Source organism: Lepidochelys olivacea, assembly GCF_965140295.1.
Source record: "Lepidochelys olivacea isolate rLepOli2 genome assembly, chromosome: 13".
Classification (NCBI taxonomy): Eukaryota; Metazoa; Chordata; order Testudines; family Cheloniidae; genus Lepidochelys; species Lepidochelys olivacea.
In genome coordinates, this window is record NC_140423.1 from 42000840 (window position 1) to 42016618 (window position 15779).

Consider the following 15779-nt stretch of genomic DNA (forward strand, 5'->3'; position numbering starts at 1 on the left):
AGCCTGTTCCACTGCTCAGACTAGGCATGCAGTGGGAGACAAGCCTGCTTTCTGCAATCCTCCTGTCCCCAACAACTCGCTTCAGCAATTCCCCAAATCAGATCCACTTACTAGGGGCCTCCTCTCCTGTTTGCACTTCACCAAGATCTGACTGCTGTGACTGGCTAGGCTCCTCTGGGGTAGAAAAGAGCTCCTGACTGCATGCATCTCTGGCCTCCAAGTCATCCTCTGCCTCTGGGTCTCCCTCCCACTCTTCGTCCAAGATTGCCTCCTCCTGGCTCAGTCCACTCTCGACTGGCATGTGAGCCAACAAAGTATCCACCTCCACTGCAAAGGCCCCTGTGGAGTCACCACCAAGTATTGTGTCCAGCTCTTTGTAGAACTGGCAGCTTGTGGGTGCAGCACCAGAATGGCGGTTTGCCTCCTGTATCTTTTGGTAGGCGTTCTGCAGCTACTTCTCTTTGACCCTGCACTGCAGTGTGTCCTGGCCATGGCCCCTTTCTGTCATGCATTGTGAAATCTGTCCGTAGGTATCATAATTCCTATGGCTGGAGTGCAGCTGGGTCTGGACAGCCTCCTCTCCCCAAATGCCGATGAGGTCCAGCAGCTCGGCATTGCACCAAGCAGGGGAATCGCCTGGTGCATGGAGCCGGCATGGCCACCTGGAAAGACACGCTGAGACCACTACACGCATCACCGAGCAAACAGGAAGGGGACTTTCAAATTTTCAAAGGAATTTACAGGGTGGAGATGACGGTTGGTCACCTGAGGGCAGGGCAGTAGAGTTCAAACCAATGACCAGAGAGGTGAGAACAGGCATTGTGGGACGCCTCCCGGAGGCTCATTGCAGCGCTGTCATCACCACGGTGTCTACACTGGCACCGCAGCGATGTACGCCTGGCGCAGAAAGCTTGACGCCTCTCGTCGAGGTGTTTTTGTTTGTTTGTTTGTTTGTTTGAAGTGCCGCAACTGTGCAGTTTCTATGCACTCAGTGGCCTGGCAGCGTGTACGCTTTGGGAGTTACAGCTTAGAAAGCTGCTTTACTGCACAAAAACTTGCGAAGACTGAAGACTCCAACTGAGGGGACTGGCCCAGATTTCAAGGGTGAAATCTGTGTACTATGAACTGCAATATCCAGCAGGGTAAGAAAATGCTTAGTTTAGTTGGTGCCCAGTCTAATATGGTTGAGAGTTTAGACTGCGAGCTTATATTTTATTTCTTTTGGTAACTAACTCTGACTTTTTTTGCCTATAACTTAATATCACTTAAAATCTTTTATAGTCAATAAATTTGTTTAACTGTTTATCTTTACCAGTGAGTTTGCCTGAAGTGTGTGGCAAATGTGCTTAAGTTTGCAAAGGCTGGTGTATATCCACTTTCCATTGATGAAGTGGTGAACCAATTAATAAATCTGCATTGCTCATCTTGAGCAGTGCAAGACTGTATATTCCTGAGGTGCAGTGCTGGGAGCTGGGGGGATTGAGCTGGTACCTTTCTCTGTATGATTCATGAGTGGCTCTGGGAGCATTCATGCAATGTAGCTGGCTGGGGGGCTCCACATGCTGTTGTGCTGAGTGATCACAGCGCCTGGCGGGGTTTGCTGCTGGTCACTAGCCAGGCATTGTGAGAGACAGCCCAGACCGGAGAGAGTTTGGGGGCACAGCGGTCCCACAGTCCCAGGCTGCACCCCATGGATCCCGTCACAGTGGCACAGCAAACAGGATGAAATACACAGCTTGTTGTACTGAGTAAGATTTGCGCTTAAAATCTTTATACCAGTGTATGAAGTGAGACTTTAAGTGTGGTGGCTAAGGACAGTCAGGAGGAGGCTACTGGTTTGTTGTTTTCTGTTTGCTTATTTTGGGAAAGGGAAGTAGGGACAGAAAAGCAGGAAAATGAGTGAAAGCAGTGAAGTGATTGCAAAGTTGGAGCTTTTTAGGCTGCAGGTTGCAGAAAAGGAGAGGGAGCACCAGAGACTATTGCAACTGAAAGAACTAGAGATAAAGGAGAAGTGGGAAGTAAGAGAGAGCAGGAAAAAAGAGCAAAAACACCAACTGGACCTGCTAGAGAAGCAGAACCAGAACCTACCAACCCCAGCGATTCCCATCATGCCAAAAATCCACAATTGGGACCATTTATGTCCTGCATCTGAGGCAGACTGTATTGCTGAATATCTAACATCTTTGAAAGGCTGTGTGCAGCACATGAGATCCCTGATGCCAAGAGAGTTCCTACCCTGATTGCAAAATTAACTGGAAAAGCTCTGTATGTATTCAATGAAATGCCTACTGAGGATGCTTTAGACTATTGTAAATTTAAAAACACTGTTTTTTGCAAAGGTTTCAGATTATACGTTTCAGGGATAGTCAAATTTAGGAGTCTTAAGAGGGATATTGGTATGAGTAATGAGGAATATGTGAACAAATGAAAGATTTGATGGGAAAGTGGATGAGGGGCAAAGGTGTTACCAGCTTTGAGGGATCGTTGGATCTTGTTGCTCAAGAGCATTTCCTAGGCATGTGTAAACTGAGGTGAAGCAGTATCTGTGGGACAAAGATGTAACGTCTGTGGATGAGCTTGGTCTCTTGCTGATGCCTTTGAACAGACCCAGGCATCTACTGAAAACAAACCCCTGACAGGAGTTTAAAGCTTAGGGAAGGGAAGATCCCACTTTATCCCTAGAAAGACAGAGGGTGGCTGGGAGGCTGGGTACTCACCTCCCCAAAACCATTCCTCTAACCCTCATCCCAAATCTCCTGTAAAAGCAGAAGAACCCAAAAAGTGCTATCGGTGTAATTCCACTGATCACCTGAGGAATAAATGCCCTGTGCTAGGAGGAAGCAGGCAACCAATGGCCCATGTTAGCTCTGCTGTCCTCAACACAGAACCCCTCCCCTCCCCCCCCCGGCGATTGGAACCTATCATATTGGTTTTGTGAGATTAGCCTCAGCAGAACCAGATATGGAGCACATTAAGGTTGTTTAAATTAATGGTAGGGAGTACTTGGGGCAGAAGGGGCCCAGATCTCCCTGGTTAAGCAGAGTGTGGTCCCAAAGGCCAGTATGTTGCCTGCCCAAATGGCAGAGATTGTGGGGGTGGGTGAAAGCAGATTCTTTTTACCACTAGCTAAGATCCATGTGATGTGGGAAGGTTTGGAGAGTGTTTTGACTTTAGGGGTAATAGAACACCTGCCTCCTAGTTGACCTGCTTCTTGGTAATGATTTTTTCCATGTAGCTCAGGTTAAACTATTTGCCTGCAGCAAGAAGGAGTCTTATGCTGAGACCCACGATGGAAAGTGTGAAAGTAGAATGAATTATATTGAAATTATAATTCATTAAAGAAATGCTACTTGAAGGGTTTGTTGAAATATAGTTGTGAGGAAGAGAAACATTAAGGAGTGTGAGACAATGGGTCCTCAAACTAACTTAGAGCTCCTACTGAGCTAGGAGATTGGTAAATGTTAGTATGCAAATAAGATATGTATGTATATTTGTCAGTTTCTGCTTCCTTTTGTCTCTTATGTTAAATTGCCTTTGGCTTATTTGTATAAATAAGTTAGCTGGAGCCTCAGAGAGGGGCTCACATATCTGGGCGCATTGGCAAAGCGCTTTGCTAATAAACAGAGTGGTCAGACAGTGATGCATCCGATGAAGTGAGCTGTAGCTCACAAAAGCTTATGCTCAAATAAATTGGTTAGTCTCTAAGGTGCCACAAGTACTCCTTTTCTTTTTGCGAATACAGACTAACATGGCTGCTACTCTGAAACCTGACAAATTATGTGGCTACGTGGCTCTGGGAAGAAGAATAAAGGAGTTTGAGGTGCAAGTGGTGTTCTCGTCCATCCTCCCCGTGGAAGGAAAAGGCCTGGGTAGGGACCGTCGAATCGTGGAAGCCAATGAATGGCTACGCAGGTGGTGTCGGAGAGAAGGCTTTGGATTCTTTGACCATGGGATGGTATTCCATGAAGGAGGCGTGCTGGGCAGAGATGGGCTCCATCTTACGAAGAGAGGGAAGAGCATCTTCGCGAGCAGGCTGGCTAACCTAGTGAGGAGGGCTTTAAACTAGGTTCACCGGGGGAAGGAGACCAAAGCCCTGAGGTAAGTGGGAAAGCGGGATACCAGGAGGAAGCACAGGCAGGAACGTCTGTGAGGGGAGGGCTCCTGCCTCATACTGAGAATGAGGGGCGATCAGCAGGTTATCTCAAGTGCTTATATACGAATGCACAAAGCCTTGGAAACAAACAGGGAGAACTGGAGGTCCTGGTGATGTCAAGGAATTATGACGTGATTAGAATAACAGAGACTTGGTGGGATAACTCACATGACTAGAGTACTGTCACGGATGGTTATAAACTGCTCAGGAAGGACAGGCAGGGCAGAAAAGGTGGGGGAGTAGCACTGTATGTAAGGGAGCAGTACGACTGCTCAGAGCTCTGGTACGAAACTGCAGAAAAACCTGAGTGTCTCTGGATTAAGTTTAGAAGTGTGAGCGACAAGAGTGATGTAGTGGTGGGAGTCTGCTATGGACCACCGGACCAGGGGATGAGGTGGATGAGGCTTTCTTCTGGCAACTCACAGAAGCTACTAGATCGCACGCCCTGGTTCTCATGGGTGACTTTAATTTTCCTGATATCTGCTGGGAGAGCAGTACAGCGGTGCATAGACAATCCAGGAAGTTTTTGGAAAGCGTAGGGGACAATTTCCTGGTGCAAGTGCTAGAGGAGCCAACTAGGGGGGCAGCTTTTCTTGACCTGCTGCTCACAAACCGGGAAGAATTAGTGGGGGAAGCAAAAGTGGACAGGAACCTGGGAGGCAGTGATCATGAGTTGGTTGAGTTCAGGATCCTGCCACAGGGAAGAAAGGTAAGCAGCAGGATACGGACCCTGGACTTCAGGAAAGCAGACTTCGACTCCCTCAGGGAATGGATGGGTAGGATCCCCTGGGGGACTAACATGAAGGGGAAAGGAGTCCAGGAGAGCTGGCTGTATTTCAAGGAATCCCTGTTGAGGTTACAGGGACAAACCATCCCGATGAGTCGAAAGAATAGTAAATATGGCAGGTGACCAGCTTGGCTTAACGGTGAAATCCTAGTGGATCTTAAACATAAAAAAGAAGCTTACAAGAAGTGGAAGGTTGGACATATGACGAGGGAAGAGTATAAAAATATTGCTCGGGCATGTAGGATTGAAATCAGGAGGGCCAAATCGCACCTGGAGCTGCAGCTAGCAAGAGATGTCAAGAGTAACAAGAAGGGTTTCTTCAGGTATGTTGGCAACAAGAAGAAAGCCAAGGAAAGTGTGAGCCCCTTACTGAATGAGGGAGGCTACCTAGTGACAGAGGATGTGGAAAAAGCTAATGTACTCAATGCTTTTTTTTGCCTCTGTCTTCACTAACAAGGTCAGCTCCCAGATTGCTGCGCTGGGCATCACAACATGGGGAGTAGATGGCCAGCCCTCTGTGGAGAAAGAGGTGGTTAGGGACTATTTAGAAAAGCTGGACATGCACAAGTCCATGGGTCTGGACGAGTTGCATCTGAGAGTGCTAAAGGAATTGGCGGCTGTGATTGCAGAGCCATTGACCATTATCTTTGAAAACTCGTGGCGAACGGGAGAAGTCCCAGATGACTGGGAAAAGGTTAATGTAGTGCCAATCTTTAAAAAAGGGAAGGAGGAGGATCCTGGGAACTACAGGCCAGTCAGCCTCACCTCAGTCCCTGGAAAAATCATGGAGCAGGTCCTCAAAGAATCAATCCTGAAGCACTTACATGAGAGGAAAGTGATCAGGAACAGTCAGCATGGATTCACCAAGGGAAGGTCATGCCTGACTAATCTAATCGCCTTCTATGATGAGATTACTGGTTCTGTGGATGAAGGGAAAGCAGTGGATGTATTGTTTCTTGACTTTAGCAAAGCTTTTGACACGGTCTCCCACAATATTCTTGTCAGCAAGTTAAAGAAGTATGGGCTGGATGAATGCACTATAAGGTGGGTAGAAAGTTGGCTAGATTGTCGGGCTCAGCGGGTAGTGATCAATGGCTCCATGTCTAGTTGGCAGCCGGTGTCAAGTGGAGTGCCCCAGGGGTCGGTCCTGGGGCCGGTTTTGTTCAATATCTTCATAAATGATCTGGAGGATGGTGTGGATTGCACTCTCAGCAAATTTGCGGATGATACTAAACTGGGAGGAGTGGTAGATACGCTGGAGGGCAGGGATAGGATACAGAGGGACCTAGACAAATTGGAGGATTGGGCCAAAAGAAATCTGATGAGGTTCAATAAGGATAAGTGCAGGGTCCTGCACTTAGGACAGAACAACCCAATGCACAGCTACAGACTAGGGACCGAATGGCTAGGCAGCAGTTCTGCGGAAAAGGACCTAGGGGTGACAGTGGACGAGAAGCTGGATATGAGTCAGCAGTGTGCCCTTGTTGCCAAGAAGGCCAATGGCATTTTGGGATGTATAAGTAGGGGCATAGCCAGCAGATCGAGGGACGTGATCGTTCCCCTCTATTCGACATTGGTGAGGCCTCATCTGGAGTACTGTGTCCAGTTTTAGGCCCCACACTACAAGAAGGATGTGGATAAATTGGAGAGAGTCCAGTGAAGGGCAACAAAAATGATTAGGGGTCTGGAACACATGACTTATGAGGAGAGGCTGAGGGAACTGGGATTATTTAGTCTGCGGAAGAGAAGAATGAGGGGGGATTTGATAGCTGCTTTCAACTACCTGAGAGGTGGTTCCAGAGAGGATGGTTCTAGACTATTCTCAGTGGTAAAAGAGGACAGGACAAGGAGTAATGGTCCCAAGTTGCAGGGGGGGAGGTTTAGGTTGGATATTAGGAAAAACTTTTTCACTAGGAGGGTGGTGAAACACTGGAATGCGTTACCTAGGGAGATGGTAGAATCTCCTTCCTTAGAAGTTTTTAAGGTCAGGCTTGACAAAGCCCTGGCTGGGATGATTTAATTGGGGATTGGTCCTGCTTTGAGCAGGGGGTTGGACTAGATGACCTTCTGAGGTCCCTTCCAACCCTGATATTCTAGGATTCTATGTGAGTCCTGAATCTGACTTTGACAATTTGGAGGTTCCACCGAGATGGCAACCGTCTTCACTGGGGCCGTGTGACTCCTGACTGTTCTTAGGACGGCCGTGGCAAGCCGGCACCTGGGCATTTGGCCTGAGCAGTCCTCCGCCAGAACGGAAGGGTGCATGACCACAGTGAAGTTTACGCCATCGAACCTGTTGGTTCCCACTCTGTTCTGGTAGGGATCCCGGTATCTGACATCAGGAATCTGGTCAGGTAATTATTTCTGTATTTTGTCCGGACTGAGGACTGTCTCTGTGTCTATCCGTCCTTCCTGTGGTGTGTTTGACTCTGTGCTCCGTCTCCGTCCAGGGATCAGCTGACCAAAGGGTTCCTGTCCCCACGGTCCGAGTGAGTGAAATCTGCACAATCGCAGCCGCACCGCACCGCGCCTTGGGTAAAACCCTTGGTGTGAAAGCAAGGGCGATTGAGGCAGTAGCCTGTGGGTTCCTTTTGTGTGTTGCACCGGGCATCGCTCTGACGAACCCGACTTTCCTTTTTGTGTGATTGGTGTGTAAAGTCCTCCTGTATGGGTAACCAGACGTCTAAGTCGGGACAGTTCCCTAAAGGAACGCCGGCTCATTTTATATATTTTAAGGAAGGGTCCGGACTCCTGTAAATTTCTGGAAAAATGGTCTAGGCTAACTCAGAAGAATCCCAAAATTCAGTGGCCACTGTTTGGATCTTGGGACAAAGACCAAGTAGACGTCTTAAAAGACAAACTCGGCCAACCTAAAACTAAATTGGCAAAAGGAGAGGTTGATTGTTTCATGCAGTGGTGGGAAGAGGCAAATCATAGGTGGACAGAATCAAAACTTGCCTCTCTCAAAGATTCTGGCTTCTATCCCACCAGATGCAACTCATTTTACTGTTGTTGATTTGTGCTCTGCTTTCTTTTCTGTCCTGGTTCATCCTGACTTCCAGTTCCTGTTTGCCTTTTCTTACAAGGGGCAACAGTACACATGGACCACACTGCCCCAGGGGTATACTGAAAGCCCGTCATATTTTTCCCAAGCATTAGCCCGAGACCTTGCTGACTTTGTTTTCCCGTCCAGGTCCACACTAGTTCAATATGTAGATGATCTACTCCTCTGTTCCCCTGCATTGTCTGCCTCTGAAACTGACTCTTCAGTGCTCCTTACTGCCCTAGCAAAGAAGGGTCACAAAGCTTCTCACTCTAAACTACAACTCTGTGAAGCTTCTGTCACATACCTTGGCTTTCTCCTCTCCCAGGGTTCCCGTGCACTTTCTCCCACCCGCATCCAAGCTATCCTTAGCTTTCCCCGACCCCGCTTCCCACGCCAGGTCCGGAAATTTTTAGGCATGGCTGGATTTTGCAGACAATGAATTCCCCAATATGCCTCCCTTGCAAAACCTCTCCAGGAACTCACTCGATTCTCTGTGCCTGACCCCATGCTGTGGCCCCCTGAAGCCAATTCTGCCTTTGTTTCCCTCAAACAAGGTTTGGCTTCTGCCCCTGCCTTAGGGCTGCCTGACTATTCTAAGCCTTTTACCCTTTTCTGCCACAAACAATCTAGGGGTGCACTTGGAGTTCTCACTCAGATGCACGGAGAAAAGAACCGCCCAGTGGCTTATTTCTCTGCCACTTTTGACCCTGTTGCCCAAGGCTTACCCCCCTGCCTGCGTGCTGTGGCTGCTGCAGCGTGCCTAGTCGAAATGTCTGATTCCCTTGTTCTCTGCTCTTCTCTTACCCTCCTGGTCCCTCACTGACCTCACCCTGCTCCAAGGCTCTGCCCCAGAAACCGAGAAAGAATCCTGGGTTGCCCAAGGTTGCTCTCCACATCCCGATTCTCTTTGGCGCTCGCCTACTGGTGCCTTTGTAGCCCCCTTTTCACTCTACCCGTTTCTGGCCACCCTGCTACACAGTGTTTCGCATGTCGGAAAGGAGGGGATGGTCTCTGCTGTACCTAAGACAGGATGGTGGGCCCCTCCATTTTAGCTCTTTTGCAGCCCACCACTGTGCAGCCTGTACCATTTGCCAAAGCCATAATATTGGTAAACCTGTAAAAGTGGCCCAGGGGTTCCGGGGTCTGCCTCAAGCACTGTTCTTGCATTGGCAACTTGATTTTGTACAAATGCCTAAGTGTCAACAATATGAATTTATATTGGTTATGGTATGTTTATTCTCCAGTTGGATTGAAGCCTTTCCTTGTCGCAAGGCTGACTCACTGTCTTTAGCCAAATGTTTGTTAAATCATATTATGCCTGCCAAGGGAATTCCTGCTACTCTGTCCAGTGATCGGGGTACACATTTTACTGGACAACTTGTTCAACACCTGGACCATATATTGCATATCAAACACCTGTTGCACTGTCCCTACCACCCACAGAATGCAGGTGCAGTTGACAGACGAAATGGTGTACTTAAGAATAAGCTTGCTAAAATTTGTGACTCTACAGGATTAAGCTGGCCAGTAGCCTTACCATTAGCTCTTATGACATGAGATCCACTCCATCCCAAAGGCATAAATTAAGTCCCTTTGAAATTATGGGACGCCCTATGCAAGCTATGACTACCATTACTCCTGTTCCAGATTTGAACTTGACTCACAGTGCGCTCCTTCAGTATTGCAAGGGACTAATGCAAGCTGTAAGTCACTTCCATTCACAGGTTCGAGCAGCCTGGCCCTCAGAACCCACCTCCGATGCTTGCCACAACCTCAAGCCAGGTGATTTGGTCTACGTACGGCGCCATCATCGAAAGCATGCCTTGGAGCCCCAGTGGAAGGGTCCTCATCAGGTACTGCTTACTACACAGACGGCTGTTAAACTATCCGGCATCACAGCGTGGATACATGCTTCACAGTGTAAAAAGGCACCATCCCCAGAGAACCAATCATCACCTCAGGACAACGCAGAGTCGATTTTGACTCCAGAAGAAGACGTAGAGGAACAGTCTGCAATACCTTACAATCTACGCTCTCGTAAGGGTTGCCAGAAGCAGACGCTGTTCCTTGGCTGCTGGTATCTTACAGTCTGGGGAGACCACGATGACCATTCTTTTATCCAGCAGCAGGTATGGATAGCTCAGACCCTTAATATTTCTAATTGCTGGGTCTGCAGCCACATCCCAGCCCACTCTCAAACTGGTGTTCCTGTCCTGGCTATCCCACTCAAGTCCCCGGACCTCACTGGAGGGCCTCGTCCGTTTAACAAAATATGGAACAGCAATGACACTTGGGAAGTGGTGGGAATAAATGCATCTAAATGGATAAGTGTGGTGGAGGGAAAAGGTATTGGTGTTGGGTGTGTAATGAGACAGGGCTGGATCTGGGGAAAAGCCGTTGCCTTCAGCATATTGTGGCCAATGGTGTATGGGATTATTCAAACAAAACTAAAAAGTGGCGAGCCGGGTATGGAGATATGAATTTTTTCTCAACCTGGGATCAAACAGAGAAATCAATCTCATGTTCCCCCTACAGTCATGCAAATAACACCACTCCTCATAAGGAGAATTACCCTGTACCCTTTGGGAGATACTCCTCCTCCTTTGCAAACACCTATATGACAAATGAGTGCAAGCGACCCTTCCCAGCCTTAATAGGCCATCACTGGGTGTGCGGGACCAGAGCTTATACCGCACTACCAGCTAATTGGTCAGGAATCTGTTATCCCGCCTGACTCTTCCCACAATTCCGAGTGCTAGGAACCTTCCCTCGAGAATGCCTCTGCAATTTCAGGCGAAAAAGAAGGGACTTAACAGATGCCCAATGGTATGTAAATAACATAAGCCCCTTAACCTGGGAAGAGGCCATTGGCGGTTCCTTCATACCATTAGGGGGAGTAATACACCATGCAAAAAGGCTCCTAAGGTTACAAGCAGTAGTTGAAATAATGGCAAATGAAACCGGAGAAAGTTTAAGAGCCCTGGCCAAAGAAACGGGCAATCTGACAGAGGGCCCTCCAAAACCGTCAGGCATTGGACATAGTGCTGGTGGCAAAAGGAGGGACTTGTGCTCTCATTGGAAAAGACTGCTGTGTGTATATACCAGACAACACCAATGAGGTAATAGATCGTGCTAGCCACTTAGAACAAATCACATATCTTCCCCACAAAGAGCCAAGTTCTTTATGGAAGTGGCTAAGTAACCTTTTCAATTTCTCTGGCATAGGAAACTGGTTGTTTCGGGGAGCCCTAACTCTCCTGTTTGGAATCCTAATAATTTTTGTATGTTTTCAGTTACTTTCCTGTTGTAACCAAAATTGTGTCAGGCATGCTACACAGATAGCTGCCCCAAACCAGAGTGCTAATTTGATGATTTTAAATATCACTGATGAACAAAGAGATAAAGAACGATTGATATGTGGAACCCAGTCATTGTTGGTCATTGCGTAGCTTGACCAAAAGGAGGGATTGTGAAAGTAGAATGAATTATATTGAAATTATAATTCATTAAAGAAATGCTACTTGAAGGGTTTGTTGAAATATAGTTGTCAGGAAGAGAAACATTAAAGAGTGTGAGACAATGGGTCCTCAAACTAACTTAGAGCTCCTACTGAGCTAAGAGATTGGTAAACCTTAGTATGCAAATAAGATATGTATGTATATTTGTCAGTTTCTGCTTCCTTTTGTCTCTTTTATGTTAAATTGCCTTTGGTTTATTTGTATAAATAAGTTAGCTGGAGCCTCAGAGAGGGGCTCATATATCTGGGTGCATTGGCAAAGTGCTTTGCTAATAAACAGAGTGGTCTGACAAATTATGTGAGTCCTGAATCTGACTTTGACAAAAGGGTAAGGTCTCAGGAATTGCTAAGGGAATGGGAGAAAGCCTCCTTGATTCCTCTGCAGCAGGGGGAAGCCACATGCTTCCAGGTGGGAGGTTAGTTGAGACCAGCTCCTACACTGCAGCTGGAGGCAACACCACATCAGGAAGAGATGAGGGTTTAATGCCTGCCAGGGAGAGGATTGTCTATGTTGTTAGCTGCCAGCAAATTGCAGCTGAACCAGAGGCAGACCCCTTCTCAGGGAGCACAGAGAAATGTGTCCCAGAGGAGAGCCCAGAGAAGGGGCAGGGAATCTCAGAAACCACTGAGGTGGGTGAGGATTCCTGTGACTCTGTAACAGAGGGAAGCAGGGTGCTTCCAAGTATGGGAGAGGCTGAGACTAGCTCCTTTCCAGCAGAAGGCAACATGCCCTCAGGGGCAGGGGCAGGAGAGGTGCTCCCCGGGGGCAACAGCAAGGAGAGTAACCAATGCCCTGGCGGGGTTGTGAAACAACCCATCAACAGCCATTGTCCAGCAAGGGAGCAGCAATTCAGTGACTCACCTGCATGAGGCCACACCACGGGGATTGCTGCTCAACCTTGCCTGGAGACTCTGCAATGCCTCCCAGACATGCCTGGACTTGTGTTTTCCAAGCACATGGACTGAGGGTATAAAACCAAACACCTGGGAGCCATGCAAGGCCTTTCTCCTGCCCGGCACCTAAGCAACAAAGACTCTGAGAAGAAGACTGAAGACTCCAACTGAGGGGACTGGTCCAGATTTCAAGGGTGAAATCTGTGTACTATGAACTGCAGTATTCAGCAGGGTGAGGAAACTGCTTAGTCTAGTTGGTGACCAGTCTAATAGGGTTGAGAGTTTAGACTGCATGCTTATGTTTTATTTCTTTTGCTAACTAACTTAGGCAAAAAGTCAATCACTTAAAATCTATGTTTTTAATAGTCAATAAATTTAACTTTAAATTTAAATTTACCAGTGAGTTTGCCTGAAGTGTGTGGCAAATGTGCTCAGGTTTGCAAAGGCTGGTGTATCACCACTTTACATTAATGAAGTGGTGAACCCCAATTAATAAATCTGCATTGCTCGTCTTAAGCAGTGCAAGACTGTACGTTCCGGAGGTGGAAGGCTAGGAGCTGGGGGGATTTGGCTCTGGTGCCTTTCTCGGTGTGATTCAGGAGTAGGGTGACCAGATGTCCCAATTTTATAGAGACAGATTTTATAGAGACAGTCCCGACTTTTGGGGGGCTTTGTCTTATATAGGTGCCTATTACCCCCCACCCCCGTCCTGATTTTTTCACACTTGCTGTCAGATCACCCTATTCAGGAGTGGCTTTGGGAGCACTCCAGCAATATAGCTGTTGTGCTGAGTAATCACAGTGCCTGGAGGGGTTTGCTGCTGGTCACTAGCCAGGCATTGTGAGAGACAGCCCAGGCTGGAGAGAGTTCAGGGATCACAGAGGTCTCACAGTCCCAGGCTGCACCCTAAGGAACCCATCACAGGGACATTTGTATGTGTGGGAGGGGATTGTGAGGGGGGACTGAAGAGTTTCTCCTGGGGAGGGGGGTTGAGGGGGGGATGTCTATGTTGTTGAGCTGTGGGGGTGTATGTTTTTGGAGGAGTCTGTCAAGCGGGTGGTTGTGAGGGGTGTATGTTTGTCCATGTGCAGGTGGGGTGGGGGAGGGGTGTTGTGAGGGCAAGAGTTTGTGGGGGTGGATCTGTATCTGTGGGGTTATGAGGGATGCATGTCTTCATCTGTGGGGGGTGTGGCAGGATTGTGAGTGTGGGGGGGGGGTTATGAGGAGGTATGAGGGGTGTGCCTGCATTTGTGGTGGGGTTATGAGGGGTGTGTGTGCAGTGGGGTTGTGAAGCGTCTGTGTTATATATGTGGGAGTGGTGGGTGTGCACAAGTGTCAAAGGGAAGCTGCAATTTTGGGCTGGAATTGAGGAAACCACAGAACGTGAGAACCAGCAATGTTTCCAACACAGGATTTCTGAATATGTGCTGCTGAGGTCAGTGAGCATCTCACTTCTGCAGAAACATGGAGCATGCAGGGTCGCTGCTTCTGAGTTCTATTCAGAGACTGAAGCTAGTCACTTGTGTCTGTCACAAGCAGAGGGATCAAAGCCTCCCTGCAGGCACCAACTTCGTTTCAGTGGTCAAGGTTATCGATCCCCAGGCTGTGGAGCACCTGTCTGCTCCCCAGCTGGGTGGAGAAGGAATTCAGCTAGCCTAGTCCCTTCTCTAAGCATGGGGTGGGGGAGCAGTTCTGCTCTGGATGTAACTCTCCTTCCTCCTCTTCAGCAGAAGCATGGTCACTGCTGAAACCACACTCTATGCTCAGTGGAGAAGTAGCCTGGGACAGTGGAGTGCCCAGGAAAGGAAAGGACTATGGTGGATGGTGAAATTCCAGCTCTGCTTTCACTGTGCCTCATAGCTCCCTCTCTCTCAGAGCCCAAACTTGGGTTCCCTCCCAACCCATAGAACAGGTACTGCCCTTGGAGAAGTGGGTGGGTGTGCAGAGGGAGGCAGAGCAGTCCCCATGGCCCAGTTAGTCCTTAGCCTCTCTCCTAAGGTGGCCAATGATGGTTGCTTGTTGTGTAGGTACCTGTCCCTGGGAAACTGGAGAAATTGGGCAGAGACCTACCAACCGACAGGTAACTAAAGAGCTTCCACTGGGAAGGACTTGGCTGACCTGGGGCTTCATTGGTACTGGCACACACTAGAGGGAAAAGCCTTGTATCCCATTTCCCATCCCCCTAAGCCAACCTGTCCCCCTGACTTGGGGTGGATCAGAGATGACACCCTTAGAGGGGAAATCCCCAAAATCCATTAACCACCTCCCTGGGATGGGACTGGAACCAGTGCCCTCTATCTCATTCCCTGACCTCCTGAGACGCTGCTCATCTCAGAGGAGACAGCCTCAGAGGTTGAGGGTCATGGTTCTACTTGGCCTTTATGCAAATGATTTTTGCTGAAGCGCAACCCCTCAAGATCCCCCTTTCTCCCTCTATCAGTCACTCACGGGGTTGAATTTGGTTCCTCCATCAGTTTAAGCTATGGCAGTTTTCAGTGTGGGCTGAAGTTCCCAGCCTATGCTTAGCATGTGCCATTCACTGTCACGTATTCAAGCAGACTTTGTGGTTAGCGCCTGCCTCACTCAGACATTTCTATCTGCAGAGAGTAAATGTCACACAACTAAACCACAGCTGCTGAGTGTCTGACTCTTCCAAGACACGTTGACTCAGAGACAGGAACTAGGGTGTCAGTGAGCCCTAACATGGCAGCATGACCCTATGGTGAGTGCTTTATTGATTGATTTTACTTACCTAAGATGCCTTTACCTGACCAACTCTATTTTCCTTATTCACTCCCTGGGGTTTAGTCACCTGCCCTCCTGCTATCTAATTACTGCATTTATAACTTATCTATCCACCTCCAAGGAGGGGGGGGGGGGGCTGTAGCAGCAAGCACTATCTGCTCCAAAGAGCTGCCAGCCCAAACCCAAGGCAAGGACCAACAGGTGAGAGCAGCAAACAAAGGGGGTGGAATTGGAGAGGAGGGTTACAAGTACTGGTATCATGGGCATAGCTCCTACCCAGGTGTCAGGCTACACAGCTCTGACAGAGTGGCAGTAGGAGGGTCTTTCATTCATTTATAAAGTGCTATTTTTGGGATGTGAAGCTCTTTAAGTGAAGGCTCCATTCCATTTCAGACAGCTGTGCTAAGGGTCCAGTGCAGGCTGCTCACTGATACAGAGCAATCTGTATCTGTGTTATGCTATACAAAGCACACGGGATCTTTTATAGCAGTGAAGGCAAATACACCATATTTATTGAAAATTCAATAGTTAGTATATGCTTTTCAGTCACACACACATACTACACATGCACACAGTCCTGCCAGTTGTTGTTTTTCTAGTTAACGGTCTGTCGTAGCTCAAGTCAATCTAATGGCCA

At 48.2% G+C, this 15779-nt stretch overlaps 1 protein-coding gene across 4 annotated transcripts in view; it reads left to right on the plus strand.

Annotated features, from left to right (window-relative positions):
* The window catches only part of LOC311530016 (G-protein coupled receptor 4-like), a 31556-nt gene that overhangs the window by 6731 nt on the left and 9046 nt on the right, over window positions 1-15779 (plus strand). The window contains exons 1-2 of one of the 4 annotated variants that reach the window (XM_084646340.1): window positions 12168-12629; window positions 15001-15119. The gene's annotated coding sequence lies outside the window, so the exon portion shown is untranslated. Of the gene's footprint in view, window positions 1-9230; window positions 11761-12167; window positions 12630-15000; window positions 15120-15779 lie in introns of those variants that run through there. The other 3 variants (XR_014713895.1, XM_084646338.1, XM_084646339.1) reach the window with 3 other exon arrangements.